Below are 22440 nucleotides of genomic sequence, written 5' to 3'. Positions count from 1 at the left end.
AGACTGAAGAATTTTTATTTATTAGTTTACACACACACACACTACACACACTACACACATCCACTCTTACAGGGCATGTATCACTGTGTGTTTATTCTGTTTTGTACAATACTTGTGCTTTGTATCGTGAACTGAAAAGAACTGAATTTCTGTTCTCTTTTCTGGTTACATGTTACTGTCAAACTTTTATATATTAAAAACCTAACATAGAATTTAATAATAAAACATTGAGTTTTGTAAACTCGCCTCTCATTGATTTATTTCTGTATATACACTGACTAGGCATAACATTATGACCACTATCAGGTGAAGTGAATAACACTGATTATCTTTTCATCACGGCACCTGTTAGTGGGTGGGATATATTAGGCAGCAAGTGAACATTTTATCCTCAAAACGTAAGGATTTGAGCAAGTTTGACAAGAGCCAAATTATGATGGCTAGATGACTGGGTCAGAACATCTCCAAAACTGCAGCTCTTGTGGGGTGTTCCCGGTCTGCATTGGTCAGTATCTATCAAAAGTGGTCCAAGGAAGGAACAGTGGTAAACCGGCGACAGGGTCATGGGCAGCCAAGGCTCATTGATGCACGTGGAGAGCGAAGGCTGGCCCGTGTGGTCCGATCCAACAGACGAGCAACTTTAGCTCATATTGCTGAAGAAGTTAATGCTGGTTCTGATGGAAAGGTGTCAGAATACACAGTGCATCATAGTTTGTTGCCTATGGGGCTGCATAGCTGCAGACCAGTCATGGTGCTCATGCTGACTCCTGTCCACCGCCAAAAGTGCCAACAATGGGCATGTGAGCATCGGAACTGGACCATGGAGAAATGGAAGAAGGTGGCCTGGTTTGATGAATCACGTTTTCTTTTACATCACGTGGATGGCCAGGTGCGTGTGCGTCGCTGAACTGGGGAACACATGACATCAGGATGTACTATGGGAAGAAGGCAAGCCGGCAGAGGCAGTGTGATGCTTTGGGCAATGTTCTGCTGGGAAACCTTGGGTCCTGCCATCCACGTGGATGTTACTTCGACACGTAGCACCTACTTAAGCATCGTTACAGACCATGTACACCCTTTCATGGATACGGTATTCCCTGATGGCTGTGGCCTATTTCAGCAGGATAATGCGCCCTGCCACAAAGCAAAAATACTTCAGCAATGGTTTGAGGAGCACAACAACGAGTTTGAGGTGTTGACTTGGCCTCCAAATTCCCCAGATCTGAATATGCATGATGCAGTATGAATGGAGCATGTGGGATGTGCTGGACAAACAAGTCTGATCCATGGAGGCCAGGTCAGGGCTGTTTTGGGAGCAAAAGAGGGAACCAACACAATAATTAGGAAGGTGGTCATAATGTTATGTCTGATCAGTGTACACTAAGTGGCCAGTGCACATTAGTGCACTCTTACTGCTGGTTCCAAGCTTGGGTAAATGGGGAGGGTTGTGTCAGGAAGGGTATCCAACATAAAACTGTGCTTGATTACTACTGGATTGATTGAGGCCTGGGTTAACAACGTTCACCTTCAGTACTGTTGATCAGCAGGGCACTGGTAGAAACTATACTACTGTTGCATCAAGAAGGAGAAAGAGAAAAAGGAAAAAGTGGATGTTCTACAGCAAAGAGAGTGTTACAAGGGTAAGAAGGTGGAGTAGAAATGTTAAACATGGGCAATATGATTGATAAAGGGAAAGAACAAGGGTAGACATACTATGTGTGCAGGAGACCAAGTGGAAGAGGAGTAAGGCTAGAGCATTGGAGGTGGGTTAGAACTGTTCTACCATGGTGTAGATGGAAGGAAAACGGGGTAATCCTGGAAGAAGAGTACATCAATAATGTCCTGGAAGTAGAAGGGTGTATGATAGAGTAATGCATGTAAAGCTTGAAACTGATGGAGTGCTGATGAATGTGACCAGTGTACTGTATATTGTAGTGAGTTAGATCAAGTGGTAGAAAGGTGACCCAAAAAAGAGAAGAGTTGTGCTTGGACTTCTGTGGGCATGTTGGTGAAGGGAATAGTGTAATAAAGGTGATTTTGCAAACAATGACGAATATAGCTCTTCTAGCAAGGCTTTCTACAACCCCAAATCAGAAAAAGTTGGGACAGTATGAAAAATCACTTTTATTTGATTGCAGACAGTTTGAACCCAAGATATTTAATGTTTCATCTGCTCAACTTCATTTTATTTGTTAATATACCTCCATTCCTACATTCCAAAAAAAAGTTGTGACAGGAACAATTTAGGGCTAGTAATGAGGTGAAAAAACTAAATAATGATGTGATTCCAAACAGGTGATGTCAACAGGTGATTGTAATCATGGTTTGGTACAAAAGCAGCATCCAGGAAAGGCTGAGTCTTTGATAAACAAAGATGATCAGAGGATCTCCAGTTTGTCAACAAATGTGTAAGAAAATTATTGAAATGTTTAAAAACAATGTACCTGTGCACAAAGATTGGAAGGGATTTGCATATTTCTCCCTCTACATTGCATAATATCACTAGGAATTTCAATGCATAAAGGCCAAGGACACAAGCTTAAGCTGAACGCCTGTGATCTTCCATCCCTCAGATGGCACTGCATCAAGAACCGCCACTCAACAATAGCTGATATAACCACATGGGTAAGGGATTACTTTGGCAAACCTTTGTCAAGCACTACAATACAGAGTTACACTGCCACTTAAAACTTTACTGTGCAAAAAAGAAGCCTTATGTTAACCATGTCCAGAAGCCGTGTCGAATTCTCTGGGCTCAGACACATCTAGGATGGACCATCACACAGTGGAAACGTGTATTGTGGTCAGATGAATCAGCATTCCAGGTCTTTTTTGGAACAAAAGGACGCCGTGTGCTCCGGACCAAAGACGAAAAGGACCATCCAGACTGTTATCAGCAACAAGTCCAAAAGCCAGGGTCTGTCATGGTATGGGGCTGTGTCAGTGCCCTTGGCAAAGGTCATTTACACTTCTGTGATGGCAGCATTAATGCAGAAAAGTACATTGAGATCTTAGAGCAACAAATGCTGCCTTCAAGACGTCATCTTTTCCAGAGACGTCCATGCATTTAACAACAAGACAATGCAAAACCACATGCTGCACACATTACAAAGGCATGGCTGAGGAAGAAGAGGGTACAGGTACCGAACTGGCCTGCCTACAGTCCTGACCTGTCCCCAATAGAGAATGTGTGGAGAATTTTGAAAGGAAAAATGCGACAATGACGACCCCGTACTGTTGCACATCTTAAGACGTGTTTGCAGGAAGAATGGGACAAAATAAAAGCTGAAACACTAAATCACTTGGTCTCCTCGGTGCCAAAACGTCTTTTAAGTGTGGTAAGAAGGAATGGCAACATTACAAAGTGGTAAATGCTTTACTGTCCCAACTTGTTTTGGAATGTGTTGGTTGCATTGTTTGGGGTGCCCTCTAGAGATGTCTCTCTCTTTCTGCCTCTCAATTCAACCTTTTGTTTACTTAATGAGGGTGTCCTTTTTGCTCAAGTGGTCATATGTTTCCCATCATTATATAATCTCTGGCTAAGTTTGCCATGAGCTTGCATACAACAAGTATAGTCTTGTTCTCAAGCTCTGCACAGATGGTGATTAGAGGTAAATCAAGGTACCCTGGAGCTGTTCAGCACCCACACTGGGTGCTGGTGAAGGTGAAGCAGCAATGTGAAACATGACTTGTGTGTCAGTAACAGGATATGTTAACAGCTGGTTACGTGACTCCCACTGCTATAGTGAACACTGCAGTACAAAGCAGTGGATCTGGTTCTCCTACACACACACACACACACTCCAGACAGGAATGAAACCTGTGTTGCAACACTGATATTAACACGCCCTCAGTACTGACACCTATGACTCAGTGAAATGTATATCCACTCCTACACCCTACCTACAGGAGACAGAGTGCTTCAAATTCGTTGTCCACTGACCATATTTCACAGGCCTAAAATGTTTGTGACATTATAGGCTGTGCTATAATGTAATTCCACATAGTGTTGGACAAGTAATTATGAGATATATAAGCAGAAGAAATTTTTATACTTATACTTATATATATATATATATATATATATATATATATATATATATATATATATATATATAAATCACATGTACTGTATATCTAAAGAGAAAATATCTACAGTGGGGCCAAAAAGTATTTAGTCATCCACTGATTGTGCAAGTTCTTACTACTTAGAAAGATGAGAGAGGTCTGTAATTTTCATCATAGGTACGCTTCAACTATGAGAGACAAAATGAGAAAAAAAATGGAAATCAGGAAATCACATTGTAGGATGTATAAAGAATTTATTTGTAAATTATGGTGGAAAATAAGTCAATAACAAAAGTTCAACTCAATACTTTGTAACATAACCTTTGTTGGCAATGACAGAGGTCAAGTCTCACAAGTTTCCTCTAAGTCTTCACCAGGTTTGCACACACTGTAGCTGGTATTTTGGCCCATTCCTCCATGCAGATCTCCTCTAGAGCAGTGATGTTTTGGGGCTGTCGCTGCGCAACACGGACTCCACAAATTTTCTATGGGGTTGAGGTCTGGAGACTGGCTAGGCCACTCCAGGACCTTGAAATGCTTTTTATGGAGCCACTCCTTCGTTGCCCGAGCGGTGTGTTTGGGATCATTGTCATGCTGGAAGACCCAGCCACGTTCCATCTTCAATGCTCTCACTGATGGAAGGAGGTCTTGGCTTAAAATCTCACGATACATGGCCCCGTTCATTCTTCCCTTAACACGGATCAGTCGTCCTGTCCCCTTTGCAGAAAAACAGCCCCAAAGCATGATGTTTCCACCCCCATGCTTCACAGTAGGTATGGTGTTCTTGGGATGCAACTCAGCATTCTTCTTCCTCCAAACACCACGAGTTGAGTTTTTACCAAAAAGTTCCATTTTGGTTTCATCTGACCACATGATATTCTCCCAATCCTCTTCTGGATCATCCATATGCTCTCTGACAAACTTCAGACGGGCCTGGACATGTACTGGCTTAAGCAGGGGGACACGCCTGGCACTGCAGGATTTGAGTCCCTCTCGGCGTAGTGTGTTACTGATGGTAGCCTTTTTACTTTGGTCCCATCTCTCTGCAGGTCATTCATCAGGTCCCTCCGTGTAGTTCTTGGATTTTTGCTCACCGTTCTCATGATCATTTTGACCCCACGGGATGAGATCTTGACCCCAAGGGAGATTATCAATGGTCTTGTATGTCTTCCATTTTCTTACAGTTGCTCCCACAGTTGATTTATTCACACCAACCTGCTTGCCCATTGTAGATTCACTCTTCCCAGCCTGGTGCAGGTCTACAATTTTCTTCCTGGTGTCCTTCGACAGCTTTTTGGTCTTGGCCATGGTTGAGTTTGGAGTCTGACTGTTTGAGGCTGTGGACAGGTGTCTTTTATAGAGATAACGAGGTCAAACAGGTGCCATTAAAACAGGTAACGAGTGGAGGACAGAAGAGCTTCTTAAAGAAGAAGTTACAGGTCTGTGAGAGCCAGAAATCTTGCTTGTTTGTCGGTGACCAAATACTTATTTTCCACCATAATTTACAAATAAATTCTTTAAAAATCCTACAGTGTGATTTCCTGGATTTTTTTTTTCTCATTTTGTCTCTCATAGTTGAAGTGTACCTATGATGAAAATTACAGACCTCTCTCATCTTTCTAAGTAGGAGAACCTGCACAATCAGTGGCTGACTAAATACTTTTTGACCCCACTGTAGTTAATTCCCTATTACACTTCCTCTACTGTAATGCATGCAGCACACCTACTCTGACCAAGAAGGGCCAAAGCCAAGCGCTACTTGTGACAAGATAGCAGGAGTCTCTGTTGTGTGGCATCCTTTTCTTATAATTGTGCACCCAACAGGTTAGTGGTACACTCGAGCTCAGGTCTACATGGTGCGCTTTAGACTGGTGTACACCTAAGCACCCATGGTTTTTTTTTCCAACACCTTATAGTGTGTCCTTGCAAGCCCACTAGTTAGTAACAGAAGGCATTGTAAGTCAATGTGTTAAGTAAATGTATTCTTACTAGTGTAAATCGCTTAGGATAATGATATTTTAAAATGTTTAATATTTTTAAACTAAGTGAACAAATCAGAAAAAGTTGGGACAGTATGGAAAATGCAAATAAAAGAAAATGCAGTGTTTTGAGATGCAGCCGAGATTTGAACTCGAGTTTTTTTTGCAATGGTGGGCTTACAGATTAGACCACTGCACCAACCGAAGGCCATACGAAAGTGAAGTAAATACAGTAAATACAGTTTGCATTAAATCAAAAGGATGTTTCCAGGTTTTTACAAATTGTAATTGAACTTTTTTTATATTACAACCCCAAATCAGGACTGCATGGAAAATGCAAATAATAAAAAACACAGAGTTTCTTACATTTACTTTGACTTTTATTTGATTGCAGACAGTTTAAACCCAAAATATCTCACGATTTATCTGCTCAACTTCATTTAATTTGTTAATATACCTCCATTCCTGCATTTCAAGAAGATGAGGGTACGGGTACTGGACTGGCCTGCCTGCAGTCCTGACCTGTCCCCAATAGAGAATGTGTGGAGAATTTTGAAAAGAAAAATGCGACAACGACGACCCCGTACTGTTGCAGATCTTAAGACGTGTTTGCAGGAAGAATGGGACAAAATAAAAGCTGAAACACTAAATCACTTGGTATCCTCGGTGCCAAAACGTCTTTTAAGTGTGGTGAAAAGGAATGGCAACATTACAAAGTAGTAAACGCTTTACTGTCCCAACTTTTTTTGGAATGTGTTGCAAGCCTGAAATGCAGGAATGGACATTTATTAATAAATTAAATGAAGTTGAGCAGATAAAACATAAAATATCTCAGGTTAATCCTGTCTGCAATAAAATAAAAGTCAAAGTAAATGTAAGAAACTCTGTGTTTTTTATTATTTGCATTTTCCATGCTGTCCCAACTTTTTCTGATTTGGGGTTGTAATATAAAAAAAGTTCAATTACAATTTGTAAAAACCTGGAAACATCCTTTTGATTTAATGCAAACTGTATTTACTGTATTTACTTCACTTTCGTATGGCCTTCGGTCGGTGCAGTGGTCTAATCTGTAAGCCCACCATTGCAAAAAAAAAAAACTCAAGTTCAAATCTCGGCTGTGCTATCAATCTGGCTAGGCTTCTAGCAGGCACAATTGGCCTGGTGCAGGAGGGAAGGAGGCCGACAGCGTTTCTTGCCACTGCAGAAATTCAACATGTACTTTCTGGTTGAGGCACCTGCACAAGGCAAGTGGCTCTATACATGCAGTACAAAAAAGAGAAAGAGCTGGTGACTGTAAACTTGGCCAGCATGGGGGTGGGGCAAGCAACAAGAGAATTGCACTAAAGAGTTGGAAACAACTAATATATGGAAAAAGGAAGGAAAAGGGAATGTAATCAAGTGGCTGTTTTTTTTGTTGTTTTTTTTTGCTTCATCTACAGTTATGGTGACTTAATCCATTATATTATCAATGGATACACATAAACTTTTCAGTTTTTAGTTCTTGAGTTGAAATGTTTTCAGTTTTTTTTTTTTTATCTCTTTTAGCTTTTAACATCAGTGTTTCCTGTTTACAGTTACATTTTCAGCATTTAGCAGATGCTTTTATCCAAAGTGACTTACAGTTGTGACAGTATACAATCTAAACAATTGAGGGTTAAGGGCCTTGCTGAAGGGCCCAACAGTGGCAACCTGGGAGAGGTGGGACTTGAACCAGCAACCTTCTGATTACTAGTCCAGCACCTTAACCACTAGGCTACAGCTGCTCATCCTGTTCATTTTTACATATTACCTCATTTGTAAGTTGGTCAAAGCTGTTGCTTTTTACACCAGTTTTACAGTGTGTTAAATGCCTCTTGCATTCTGTAATGTGTGAAAAACAAAAAATAGTGGATTTCCTGGAATGTTTTGGGTCGTTATCATGTTGCATGGTCCACCTCCGCTTCAGCTTCAGTTTTTGGACAGATGGTCTTACATTTTCCTTAAGCACCCTCTGATACAGTGAAGAATTCATTGTGAATTCTATAATGAAGAGCTTGCCAGGCCCTGCTGCTGCAAAGCAGCCCCAAACCATGACATTTCCACCTCCATGCTTCACAGTTGGTATGAGGTTCTTGTGCTCACATGCTGTGTTTGGTTTGCACCAAACATGTCTTCTGTTACTGTGTCCAAATAATTCAGCTTTGAATTCATCTGTCCAAAGCACATTGTTCCAGAAGTTCTGGTCCTTGTCTAGGTGTTCTCTGGTAAACTTTAGTCTTGCCCTGATGTTTTTTGACAGCAAGGGTTTCTTCCTTGCAGACCTCCCATGAAAACTTGTGCAGTCTCTTTCTGATGGTAGATGCTTGTACCTTGACATCAACTGTTGCAAGAGCTAGCTGTAGGTCCCGTGATGACATTGTAGGATTATTGGAGACTTCTTGACGCATCTTGCGGTCTGCTCTTGGGCTGAACTTGCTAGGATGGCCTGACCTGGCCATGTTGGCAGTTGTTTTAAATGTTCTCCACTTGTAAATTGATTTCTAATTGTTTTGAGATCTTTTAAACCCCTTCCCAGACTCATATGCATCTACAACCTTCTTTCTGAAGGCCTCTTTAGATCTCACCTAGGGCTGGGCGATATGGCTAAAAAAGAAGAGAAGTGGTGATATACGATACGATACGATATAATGTAAACTTAAAGTACAATGTCAGGCCACTGCCCATATTTTACCTAATATTGTTTGTTATCTTAAAAACACAAAACATTGTAGTTCTGATACATTCTGACAGAATTACAAAGTTTATATTTTGTATTAGTACAAGTCTGTATTTGTATTAATATTGACAACATTTATATTAAACAAATCAGCAGAATCTCACAATCACATTTATGCTATCCATTTTACTTCAAATTAATGAGCATAAAAAAAAATCCAGAAAACGTTTAATATTTGATAATGCTTTGCTATCATTGCAAAATGAAATCACATGGTAAACAGCAGCACCGCAACCCAGATCAACCACACAGCAGTATAAAATCATAACCGCAGCTTACCTTGAGGCCATCTTGTGTATTTCCAGAATATTTCCAGAATATAAAAATCCATATTTAACTGTGTTTATCCACCTAACTAATGAAAACAGTCAATAATTTAACTTAATTTATTCTCTCGGCTGTCGCGGTTGAAAGCTGAAACTGGTAACTCGTTCACTTATCTGTCAATTATACAACAACCAATGAGGAGAGAGATTCCGCCCAAAATCTAAATTTGCAGGCTCTGATTGGTTTATACATCTGAATCTCTTGAATCAGAGTTGTTTTGCCCACAGAGTGAGCAAAATGAAAGAATCTTTACCATAGATAGGAGCACAGTTTTCTAATTCGATTCCAATGAATAATTCGTCTGAAAAGAGTCGTTTCTTACTCATTGACTCAGTGATTCAGTTTCCATGCTCGTACGCGAAGGAAAGCGTTCCGCTTAGCGCTTTTGTGTTTTAAACGTTCTCAAATGGTAACCTGTGTATTCTATGCATACTCGATATATCAAATATGCTCATTTTCAACATCGTGTAAAAAGTGTAATCAAATATATCGATATTTACGATATACTGCCCAGCATTAATCTCACCATGGTGATACCACTCACTTCAACAATCAAGAGCAAACCAAACTAATGTCTGAGGTTTAAATAAAACTCCAATGTCCTCTAACGGTGGTCTAATCATGGCAGCTGATGTGGTGCACCTGATTCTAATTTTAGACATTTTAAGTAGTATTAAATGCCGTCATTTCAGTTTTATTTGTTTAGTTATAGAAGCTCCATCTCTTAGTACTGTCCAAATGAAGCTCAAATGTTTATATGTTTAAATATGTTCAAAAAGACAAAGGTTTTCATGGGGTTTCCTTTTTTCACATGACTGTACCTGTCATCAAGTGATGTGGCTGAAACTCAGTAACTGGTGAGTGTCCAAATACTTTTGGACATGTAGTAAAGAACTAAACTAAACATTGGATGTTTGTTTCAGCTGACTCACTTGTATCTCTTACACTCTCAGCTCATTTTTTTCCTTCCTTAAACAGAACTCGTAGATCTGAGTTACCCAGTGTTTCCCACGAAGTTGCTCAATCCAGGATCAGTTTACACTGCCTATTCATCTTCATCACTGTGTAGTGAGAATTCAGACACCATCTTACACACAAAACACCTCTTGGAGAATGCAACATGAGGTACGTGGAAAGATTTAAAAAATGTTGTTCCTAATTTGAATAGTGACTTTACCCCAGTTGTGAAAGACAGGCCAAAGATAGGCATCAAGCATGTAACAAATTGCTTTGAAACCAAGCAAACTGAAAACGATAAGCTAGATGTGCCATTTTTTTGTATGGCATTTTGCACCAAGTCATCTTGGAACGCTTTAATGGATCCCCCTCTTCCCCCAATAACCAATCATGTAGGTGCCATGAGTCGCTGTTAGCACCACTAACTTTGGAACCCGGATCACAGTGGTGGGCTAGTGTATTAGACCATTGCACCACCAAAGCATGCCATCTGTACATATCGTTGTAGGGCAGTTGTAGTTTAGTGGTTAAGAAACTGGGCTAGTAAGCCGCTCAGGTGGCGCAGCGGTAAAGTAAGCTAGCGCACCAGAGTTGGGGTTTCATCTCGGGGGGTGAATGGAGCTGTGGGCGGGTCTGGACGCTGAGCTTCTGCAAGATGATTGGAGGATCAGTCGAAAGGCTGAATCCCGTTTTGATTGACAGCTATTTTGAGATCTACACCTTCACTAAATGCGGACAGTTGTGGCCTAGCGGTTAAGGTACTGGGCTAGTAATCCGAAGGTTGCTGGTTCAAGCCCCACCACTGCCAGGTTGCCACTGTTGGGCCCTTGAGCAAGACCCTTAACCCTCAATTGCTTAGACAATATACTGTCACAGTACTGTAAGTCGCTTTGGATAAAAAGCGTCTGCTAAATGCTGAAAATGTAAATGTAAATCACTGGGAGCTTCAGTCCCATCTCGGATTTTGCGAGTGAAGTTGAAAGACAAACTGCAACCCATTTCAGGCTAGGGGGTCACTGGTTCAAGCCCCACCCCTACCAGGTTGTCACTGTTGGGCCTTAAGCAAGTCCCTTAACCCTCAAATGTTTAGACAGTATACTGTCACAGTACTGTAAGTTGCTTAATAAACATATTAAGGCTTTCTGTAAAGAATCCACTGCTGGTTGGTGTACAGATGTGGTTGGGTGCTTAAAATGTATTAGAGAAGGCGCAACCTAGCTTGTTGCCATTCTCAGCCAGTGTGGGGGTTGTGAAGTTAGAGATTGCCAAAGTACAAAGGTAAATTGAGGCCAGGGGTACCTTGAAACTCCACTTCAATTGGTTCTGGGACTGGCGTTGAGTTTCAAGGTATTTCTTCCCATAAGGATAAATAGGAAACCTGTTAATGCATTCCATGGTCCTGTGAACTTGCATATATGTAAAATAATGGGGTTGTTTTTGACACTTATACACTGAAGATAACACAAATATAATATAAAACACTGAAATAAAAAGCTGATTCTTACCATTTCTCAGAACCCTGTGAAACAGTGCAGAAAATCCAGCTAGATACATACGTAGATACACAGATACATGTGGTGCTTTCAGAGTGAATTTGACGGTTATTTCACACAAATGCAGTTTCGTCTCATATGCACACTTTGATGACGTTTTACCACACCGCTCAGGCCGAGGGCTGAACTAAGTGACTGTTTATTGTTAATTTAAAATTAAGTAAATAAATATTTACTGAAATACAAAGTAAATAAATCGTGCCGCTCAGGTGGCGCAGCGGTAAAAACATACGCTGCAACCAGAGCTGGGATCTCGAATACATCGTATCGAATCTCAGCTCTGCCTTGCCAGCTGAGGCTGAGGGGTCACATGAACAACGATTGGCCTGTTGTTCAGATGGGCGGGACTAAACCGGATATGGGTCTCTCTCTGTCAGAATGGTGCAATTATGACCTCTGCTGGCTGATTAGAGGTGCCTACACAGAGATGAGGAAAGGGTGCTCTTAGGGTGTGTCTCTCCGTACACAACTCTAGGTGGCACAACACTCGTGGGCTTGCTGCCCACGTGTCGGAGGGGGTGTGGGTTAGCTTCGATCTTCTCGGTCAGAACAGGGATTGGCATAGGCAGGGAGGAAGTATGATGCAATTGGGCAATTGGATACGCTAAAGGGGGAGAAAATGCATAAAATAAATAAATAAATAACTTAACCAAATATATATATATATATATATATATATATATATATATATATATATATATATATAGAGAGAGAGAGAGAGAGAGAGAGAGAGAGAGAGAGAGAGAGAGAGAGAGAGAGAGAGAGAGAGAGAGAGAGAGAGAGAGAGAGAGAGAGAGAGAGAGAGAGAGAGAGAGAGAGAGAGAGTTCTTTTCAGCTGCTGTATTTATGGTATTTGTTATCCATGATTTTTGTAGTTCCAGTTTTTATGCTGGATGCCCCTCCTGATGCAACCCTTCTCATTTCATCTGGGCTTGGGACCAGCACTGAGAGCACACTGGAAAGTGTTGCTCACAATGGCTAGGCTGTTCGACAAAGCCTACCCTTCCACCGCCACCCAGTAGGCTAGCATATTTTACCGCTGCTCAATCTGTGCACCCAATGCGTTGATTGATTAGACTTATTGCCGTAATAATAAACAACACCTGAATGTGAAAGGGCTGGAGAATCTTGTGCTGTTACCTTAATTACCTGATGAGGTGCTTTTAAGAAATAAATAGTACAAGTTTGCTTTGCCACTTGGTGTTGCAAGCTAGCTACAGTATATGGCCAAAATATATGGACACCACTTCTCAAAACTGAGTTCAGGTGTTTGTCACACTTATTACTAACATACTGTATGTATATAATCAATTAAATTAAATTAACTTTACGCTTCTAACTTTGTGACAACAGTTTGGGAAAGACCCAAAGGCTCAAAGCAAAACTTTGCATGCATGGATAAAAATCTACCATATATGAAGGTGGTTGAGACAGATAACCAAATGTCATAGTGCTAATTATTTTGGTTTTGTGGACGCCATAGTGCAGCACTTATATAGAGAGCTTTGATAGAATCTGGTGTGACAGAAAAGCAGCAATCCCAGAATTGTAACTGGGTAAACAAACTGATTCTCTGCTTGTTTGCTTTTTTTGATTTTATAATATTCAGACCTTTTTAAAAAATGTACAGTATAATAGGGTAATTTATTTTCTTTTTTGACCTTTTTGACAGAATGTCAGCTAATAAGTTCTGTTTCTGGTATCATTACTCACTCAAGCAGCAAAGTTTATCTGAAAATCTTAACCATGTGATGTCACACATGCAGCTATAAATTGATGTACATCAGAATCAGAATCAGGCTTTATTGGCCAAGTATGCTCAAACATAGAAGGAATTTGTTTTTGGTTACACAGATGCTTGCAGCACACGAAAAATACAATCTTATTCGCAAAGCTCACTCTCTCCTTAACACACACATTCATACCTGTAAACGTTGAAAACATTGTAAACATTGGCAAGTGCAATTCACATTGTGGGTTTAAAAAAGGTGCAGTGTTTTGTGCAATATAAAACTTATAGAAAAATAGAAATATATTTAAATAAGAAATTGAAGTGAATGTGAAAATCCTGTGTATGCAATTATATAAATTAAATAGGTAGTTTTAGATGTACAAGTGTCCCGAGCATTCAGAGTTCAGTGGTGTTTAATTGTTCATGAGCATAATGGATTGCGGAAAAAAGCTTCACTGTAGCCTGGTCATTCGGGTCTTCATGTGGCTGAAGCGTCGGCCTGACGGATGACCAGGGTGAGACGGTCAGTGATGATTTTCCAGCAGTGTGGGCAGCTTTACACCAATGGTCCTCTTTGCAGACTTTTGATGATGCACTGCAGTCTCTTGGTGTCATGTTTTGTGGCAGCGCTGCCCCACACAGTGCTGGATGTGGTAATGATTTACTCTATGATAGCTGTGTAGAACTGCACCATCAGCTTGGGGTAGGTTGAATTTCCTTAGTTGGTACAGGAAGTACATCCTCTGCTGAGTCCTCTTGATGATGGAGTTAATGTTGCTGTCCCACTTCAGGTCCTTGGAGATTGTTGTACCCAGGAACTTGTAGGACTCCACAGCCATCACAGTTTTGTCTAAGATGGTGAGTGCTGGCAGTGTTGGGGGGCTCCTTTTAAAGTCTCCACTGTTTTTGCTGTGTTCAGCTGCAGATTGTTCTGACTGCTCCAGAGGACAACCTGGTCAACCAGCAGACTCATCAATGTCACTGATAAGACCAATGACTGTAGTGTCATCTACATGAAAAATAAACAGGATTGGCACAACAATGAGTGCATGAACTCCAAGGTTTGATCCTTGGTCACAGTTTGTAGAGAGTTTAGATTTTGCACCATCCCCACTCTGGCCAAGTAGGTTCACAGACCAGCAACTGCTCATCCAACTTCTTTACACCAGCTAGCAGTGGATTCTAGGGTTAGAGAAACACAAAGTATATTTTGTACTCAGAGATCTCAGTTAAAAAGGGCAGACATGAGTGTAATGAGTGCATGGTGATGAAGATCAAAAAGGATTTTTGTGATAAGATCAGCGTATGGTTTTGCGTATGTGATGTTATTTTTGGTTGTTTGCTCTACTTCATACACTGATGTCCTTAGTTCACAAAGCTGTGTAACTACAATGAGATGAAATTAGGCATTATGTGTCTGTACAAAACCAAAACAAAGTGGAGGTGTAGCTCTTAATTAGGCTACAAAGCATACATTTTGTTCCCTTACAGACACAGTTGTTGCAGTCATATTGTCTTTTTTGTTCATGGTTTAGAGCAGGGGTCTCCAACACGGTGCCTGCGGGCAACCACGTGAGTCGCCCGCAGGGCATGTTCTAAAAATAGCACTAGTCACCATGAAGCTCCGTCTAAAAATTGTATTTGTGTCGCTGTTCTTTTTGAATCAGTAACACTTGCACTGATGTAAACTTGAAAATAACAATACTGAATATAAAATTTTAAAAACAAATCCAGAACATCACCAATGTAATGAATTAATATCAGACTCGATATTTAATAAATTAAAAGCTGAAAAAATGTACAGCATTAATAACAGAAATGAATTGAAATGAATTTTAAATAAAATTATTGAGTTCAATTTCTTCTCCTGGGTGAAACAGATGGAAATCCAGAGAAAATACTCACTGACGGCTCTTCTTCTGTCATCCACCGAAAACGACGGCACAGACACCATCACCAGCCTCATCGATGGAATCCTGGAGCAGATCAAGGAATCGTTTGGCTCACCGGGGAGCACCAACGTCCCCCTGTCCGAAAACCTGAACGAGGAGGTTGGGTGCACTGACTCCTGCACCAGCGGCACATCGGAGAATCTTCAGGTGGCCTCGTCTCAGCTGACTGACTCCGTCCTGGACCAGATAGTGGCCACTTTTTGTAAACAGGAGGAGAATCTGAAATCCACCAGGAGCGACTGAAAACCAAAGCGTGATCTAACCTTCAAGAAGTTTCTGATTCATCTGAACATTACAAAGAGGAACCCGATCGTCTGCAAAATCCCCGTGGAAAAAACAGCTAGTGAGTAAAGGCTCTACATCGAGATCTTCATCAAACCGTCATCACCAAACTGTGTTTCATTCTTCTTCTCTCTCACCACAGAGAAGAAAAACATAAAGGACCAGATCCTGGCTTTCTTCAGGAAATCTTGGAAGACCATGAAGAGGATCTTCACCAAGCAATCTAACAGAATTTCCCCTGCCTAATTTCCCCACAATTTAGTCAAAGCATCAAAATTATATTTCTATTATATTCCCTCCTCAGCTAGATAGCACGTTCTCCGAGAATTCTCCCTGCAAGAGCATTTTGGTGAGGTGCAGAAGACTCTGCAGTACTTAAACCACCTTTTTCCACCTTCAGGGCTTCAGCTTTTATCAACGTGAAGATGCCGTTCTGCCTGGCACTGCTGCGTTCTGCCCCGTGTTGGTCCCTCCAGACTTGGCCTGGTCCATCTTGTTCCCTTTCCTTCTTGGTTCTGGCTGAGAGCTTCCTAGCTGAGAGCTCCTCTGTATCGGAATGTTCTTCGGTGATCTTAGGGTGGGGACTAACATTCCACAGTCTTTGCTGCCATTCTAAACTACTGTCCCACAAACTGTCTGTTCCACAGACTTTGAATCCATCTTGGTACCAGAGGTCCTCATGATACCAGAGTCTGTGGTTCCTGGTGTTTCTGAGAACTGTTGGTTGCTCGTGGTGGTGGTGTTGGATTTCAGAATGAATTCTGGGACTGTGTGAGCTGAGCTCCATCTTCATAGATGTTGGGCTCCTGCAATACCAGGATTCTCACTTCACCACTCCATACAGAGCATCATTAGTTACCTCAGCACCTTCGTATCCGTGACGTGTACCTGCCCATCATGGTTCTACCCTGTGGAACTCTTAGATCTGGAGGATTCAATTATTTTCACTTAGGGGCAGAACAGAGCTCCGTGGCTAAGAAAGCTGAAGACATGATGCCTTGATCTGGCGCGGATCTCAGACCAGCTGCTTTCTTCTCTTCCCTTTCCTTCCTTCTTCATCAAATAAAGATCCTGTCAGATGAACGTTGGTTATAGGAATTGTGCTTGTGATGAGATTTCACACACAGCAGAATCATCTAGAGCAGGGGTGTCAAACTCGAGGCCTGCGGGCCAAATTCGAAGATTTCATGTAGCCCGCGAGAGCTTAAAAGACGTATGATTGTTGTGATGGTTCGAGTAGTTACACAGACGTACTTATAATTTAATGGGACACCTGTGTCTTTAAGCGGCAACCATTGAGATCGTAGTCATGGCAACTAACTTTGACTATGCTAAGAAGCCATGTCACTTTTACAATTTAGCGGCAAATGAACGCGGGGTAGCGTAGTCAGTAGCGTAAAAAATATTACATAGAAGTTAATTCTCTTGCAATCCAATACAGAAGCATCATCTGTAACTAGTAGACATTTATATTCTCAGTTGTTTGTAAATGTTTAGCGAGTATGTTACAGCATTTCAGTAATTAAATATGGTTGTTACCGTTACTACAGCAATTAGTATTTTTATACACAATGCTGACTTGTTAGCGCTATTTCAAGATTCAAGATTACAGTCTCCGCTCTAATTCATCCCAAAGGTGTTCAATCAGGTTGAGGTCAGGCCAGTCAAGTTCTTCCACACCAAACTCACTCATCCATGTCTTTATGGATCTTGCTTTGTGCACTGGTGCGCAGTCGTGTTGGAACAGGAAGGGGCCATCCCCAAACTGTTCCCACAAAGATGGGAGCATGAAATTGTCCAAAATCTCTTGGTATGCTGAAAGCATTAAGAGTTTCTTTTACTGGAACTAAGAGGCCGAGTCCGACTCCTGAAAAACAACCCCACACCATAATCCCCCCTCCACCAAACTCCACCTACACTTAGCACAATGCAGTCAGACAAGTACCGTTTTCCTGGCAACCGCCAAACCCAGACTCGTCCATCAGATTGCCAGACAGAGAAGCGTGATTCGTCACTCCAGAGAACACGTCTCTACTGCTCTAGAGTCCAGTGGCGGCATGCTTTACACCACTGCATCCGACGCTTTGCATTGCGCTTGGTGATGTAAGGCTTGGATGCAGCTGTTCGCCCATTGAAACCCATTCCATGAAGCTCTACACACTGTTCTTGAGCTAATCTGAAGGCCACATCAAGTTTGGACGTCTGTAGCGATTGACTGTAGCAGAAAGTTTGCGACCCACTATCCACCTCAGCATCCGCTGACCCCGCTCTGTCATTTTAGGTGGCCTACCACTTCGTGGCTGAGTTGCTGTCGTTCCCAATTGCTTCCACTTTGTTATAATACCACTGACAGTTGACTGAAATATTTAGTAGTGAGGAAATTTCACGACTGGTCTTGTTGCACAGGTGGCATCCTATCATGGTACCACGCTGGAATTCACTGAGAGCGACCCATTCTTTCACTAATGTTTGTAGAAGCAGTCTGCATGCCTAGGTGCTTGGTTTTATACACCTGTATTCAATTATTTGGATGGGTGAGTAAATACTTTTGGCAATATAGTGTATGTGCATGTACTGTATTGTTTTTTTTAATTGTTTGTATTTTGTAGTTTTACTACATTCTGATGCACACATTGTACAGTTGGGAAGCAAATAAAAGCAACATAACTGTATTTTGGAGGGAGCTGTTTGTCTGTCTAGCTGAGAAAGGGGAAAAACTCTTAGCAAGAGCAGAACAATTGTCATAAAATACACTGTAAAATCGTACATAAACTGCATCTCCCACAACACATGCTGATTTTGTGATCTGCAAAGTGACCGCATCCTGCCACTAGATGATGTTGAGAAAAATTTACAAATAATCCCAAAATGTACAAGAAGAGAAAATTGAAGCAGAAGGAGGTAATTTAATGAAAGATGGGAAAGTGAATACAAGTTAAATACAAGTTAATAAGAAAAGTTAATAAGAAAAACCGGTACGTCTCTTGTGTTATGAGGCCATGTCTGTGGTAAAGGAGTACAATATAAATGTAGATATCCATTATAAATATACAGTATTTTGACACCAAACACAGAATTTAGCCTCCAAGAAAAACATCAAATAGTCCAAGACTTAAAAGGCAGACTGCAATTACAGCAGGATACGTTACAATCGGCTCTTTGAGGGCCACCATAATGCAGATGTGGCCCTCAGTGAAAATGAGTTCGACACCCCTGATCTAGAGCATCAGATATATTTCTTTAGACTAAAGGAGCCACAAGATGATTACATTCATATGTAAATAAAATGACATTTTTGCATAATTTAATATCCAAGATGAATTCTAAATCCCAAGATAAATTGTCATAACATCATTAGGCTTTCTACAATCCCAAATCAGAAAAAGTTGGGACAGTATGGAAAATGCAAATAAAATAAAAGTACAGTGTTCCTTACAATTACTTTGAATTTCATTTGATTGCAGACAGTTCGAACTCAAGATATTTAATGTTTTATCTGCTCAACTTATCATTTGTTAATATACCTCCATTCCTGCATTTCAGGCCTGCAACACATTTAAAAAAAAGTTGGGACGGGGGCAATTTAGGGCTAGTAATAAGGTGAAAAAACTAAATAATGATGTGATTCCAAACAGGTGATTGTAATCATGGTTTGGTACAAAAGCAGCATCCAGGAAAGGCTGAGTCTTTGATGAGCAAAGATGGCCAGAGGATCTCCATATTTCTCCCTCTACAGTGCATAATATCATTAAATGATTTAAGGAATCGGGAGGAATTTCAGTGTGTAAAAGCCAAAGACAAAAGCTTAAGCTGAACGCCCGTTATCTTCAATCCTTCAGACGGCACTGCATCAAGATCCGCCACTCAACAATAGCTGATATAACCACATGGATGAGGGATTACTTTGGCAAACCTTTCTCAAGCTACAATACAGAGTTACAAAAAAGAAGCCTTATGTTAACCATATCCAGAAGTGGCGTCGACTTCTCTGGGCTCTGAGGCACTTACAATGGACCATCACCTAGTGGAAACGTGTATTGTGGTCAGATAAATCAGCATTCCAGTCCCTTTTTTGGAGAAAAATGGACGCTGTGTGCTCCGGACCAAAGACGAAAAGGACCATCCAGACTGTTATCAGCAACAAGTCCAAAAGCCAGGGTTTGTCATGGTATGAGGCTGTGCCAGTGCCCCTGGCAAAGGTCATTTACACTTCTGTGATGGCAGCATTAATGCAGAAAAGTACATTGAGATCTTAGAGCAACATATGCTGCCTTCAATCTTTTCCAGGGACGTCCATGCATTTTTCAACAAGACAATGCAAAACCACATGCTGCACACATTACAAAGGCATAGCTGCAGAAGAAGAGGGTACGGGTACTGGACTGGCCTGCCTGCAGTCCTGACCTGTCCCCAATAGAGAATGTGTGGAGAATTTTGAAACGAAAAATGCGACGACCCCGTACTGTTGCACATCTTAAGACGTGTTTGCAGGAAGAATGAGACAAAATAAAAGCTGAAACACTAAATTACTTGGTATCCTTGGTGCTAAAACATCTTTTAAGTGTGGTGAAAAGGAATGGCAATATTACAAAGTGGTAAATGCTTTACTGTCCCAACTTTTTTTGGAATGTGTTGCAGGCCTGAAATGTAGGAATGGATGTTTATTAATAAATGAAATATCTCAGGTTTGCAATGAAATAAAAGTCAAAGTAAATGTAAGAAACTGTCCATGCTGTCCCAACTTTTTCTGATTTGGGGTTGTACATCATTTTATCTTGCCTTCATCTTTTAATTTGCCTTTTGATTTGTACCACAGTTTCGAAATACTGTATATACCTGAGCTGGTTTATAACTAAATCTGAGTGTAAAAATATTATAGGTCTGGGGTTTTTTTAGTTAATAAAAATAAATAAAAAGTATTTAACACTTGGACTTTCTTTAATATAACTGCAACGTTAAATGCAATGGGCCATTACATTTTCATATCAAGCTTTCTCCTATAATCACTTCTGGCTGTTTTTAAGATAGCAATAAAAAGAGTTTTGTTTCCATTTTTTGATCTAGCTTAAAGACACAAAGTTAAGACATAAATATCAGTTTATTCTTATGTTAATTATCATCAGTACCAGTGACCCTTCTCACGTCCCTGCTGTGCTAATTTGTGCTATTTTGTAGATGTTTTGATAGCAGGAACTTACTGTTTGCTAAATGTTTCATGAGTGTCAGCTTTTTACAGCCCACTCAGGAAGCCTAACCCCAATTGTGATTGTGGGTTTGATTCCAGTCACAGGCTTCAAAAAAGATCATTTTTAAAAGATGAATTACTGTTAGAGGAGACGTGAGATGTAAAAAAGAAAAAAGGTATTTCAGTAGTGGTAAAATAGGGCTTATATTGACTGGTGGAAACAATGTTAACAATAAAACTAGATTTAATTAATATAATGTTATATGATTATGGAAATTTTTGCTAGCTATCCATGTTGCCTGGCTAACTGTGAATTAAATGCCTTTTAGCTTAAACACCAGGTGCTTCGGTTTCCTCTTACAGTCCAAAGACATGCAAGTGAGGTGAATTGGAAATACAAAAATGGCCATAACTGTGTTTAATTAGTCAAAGAAAGTCCAATTCCATGTGGTAATAAACATCACAAAGGCATGTTGGTATTTAATGCAGTGCAGAGATAGGTCACTGGCATCAAGCAGTGGTTTTTGGCTATCACTTCACAAACATGCATTTAAATACATTTTAAATCATTCAGTGATGATATGCACTGTAATGGGTAAAATTCTTGCTAGTTAAGAAACCTGATTTACTGAAAAGAGGTGAGCTTCCACTTGGCCTTTCTTGGATGCTCTTTTGTCCTCAATTTTCCCCACTTTATATTCCAATCTAGTAATTTTCAATTCCTGATTGTGAATCTGCTACCTCCTGCACGAGGACCAAGTAGAGCCAGATCACCACATGCCCCAACTTATACTGGCCAGAAGAGGTCGATCTTCTATGTTGGGCCATCCGTTTTGCCAGTGGCTGTTTAGTTTCCCTGATGTACAGTTCCCGGCACCTAACAATATACACTACATTACTCTGTTTGGGTTGAGGGACCCGGTCCTTAGGGTGAACTAATTTCTGGTGTAGCGTGTTTTGGGATTTGAAAGTAACTGAAACTCGGTGTTTGGAGAATATCCGTCTCAATTGTTCTGCTACTCCCGCCACATACGGAATCCTCATTGGTTATTTAGATACAAAATTGTCCATGACTGTGTTTGACATTAAACTTGTAAACTGATGAATCTTGCGTAATGAGTGACTACCGTTTCTGTCGTGAATGTAACCAAAGTGTAAATCATGACGTTAAAATTCTAATAAATAAATAACTTAATCCTACTTATGGTCAAATAAGGTTTGAAGCCTACCCTGCCACCAATTCTTTACAGAGTATAACACACTCACATACACGTATCATGGGCATATTAGAGTAGGTGGCAGGATACTAGATTACCAATAAGATTACCATTTTTCATATTTGTCCATACACCGAGCAGCCATAACATTAAAACCACTTCCTTGTTTCTACACTCACTGTCCATTTTATCAGCTCCACTTACCATATAGAAGCGCTTTGTAGTTCTACAATTACTAACTGTAGTCTGTTTCTCTACATACTTTATTAGCCTGCTTTCACCCTGTTCTCAGTGGTCAGGACCCCTACAGGACCACCACAGAGTATTGTGGTGGAGGTATTATTTAGGTGGTGGATGATTCTCAGCACTGCAGTGACACTGACATGGTGGTGGTGTGTTAGTGTGTGTTGTGCTGGTACGAGTGGATCAGACA

Source organism: Trichomycterus rosablanca, chromosome 7 (genome assembly GCF_030014385.1).
Source record: "Trichomycterus rosablanca isolate fTriRos1 chromosome 7, fTriRos1.hap1, whole genome shotgun sequence".
Classification (NCBI taxonomy): domain Eukaryota; kingdom Metazoa; phylum Chordata; class Actinopteri; order Siluriformes; family Trichomycteridae; genus Trichomycterus; species Trichomycterus rosablanca.
The sequence above is the reverse complement of the archived record's forward strand: the minus strand, read 5'-3'. Positions refer to the sequence as shown.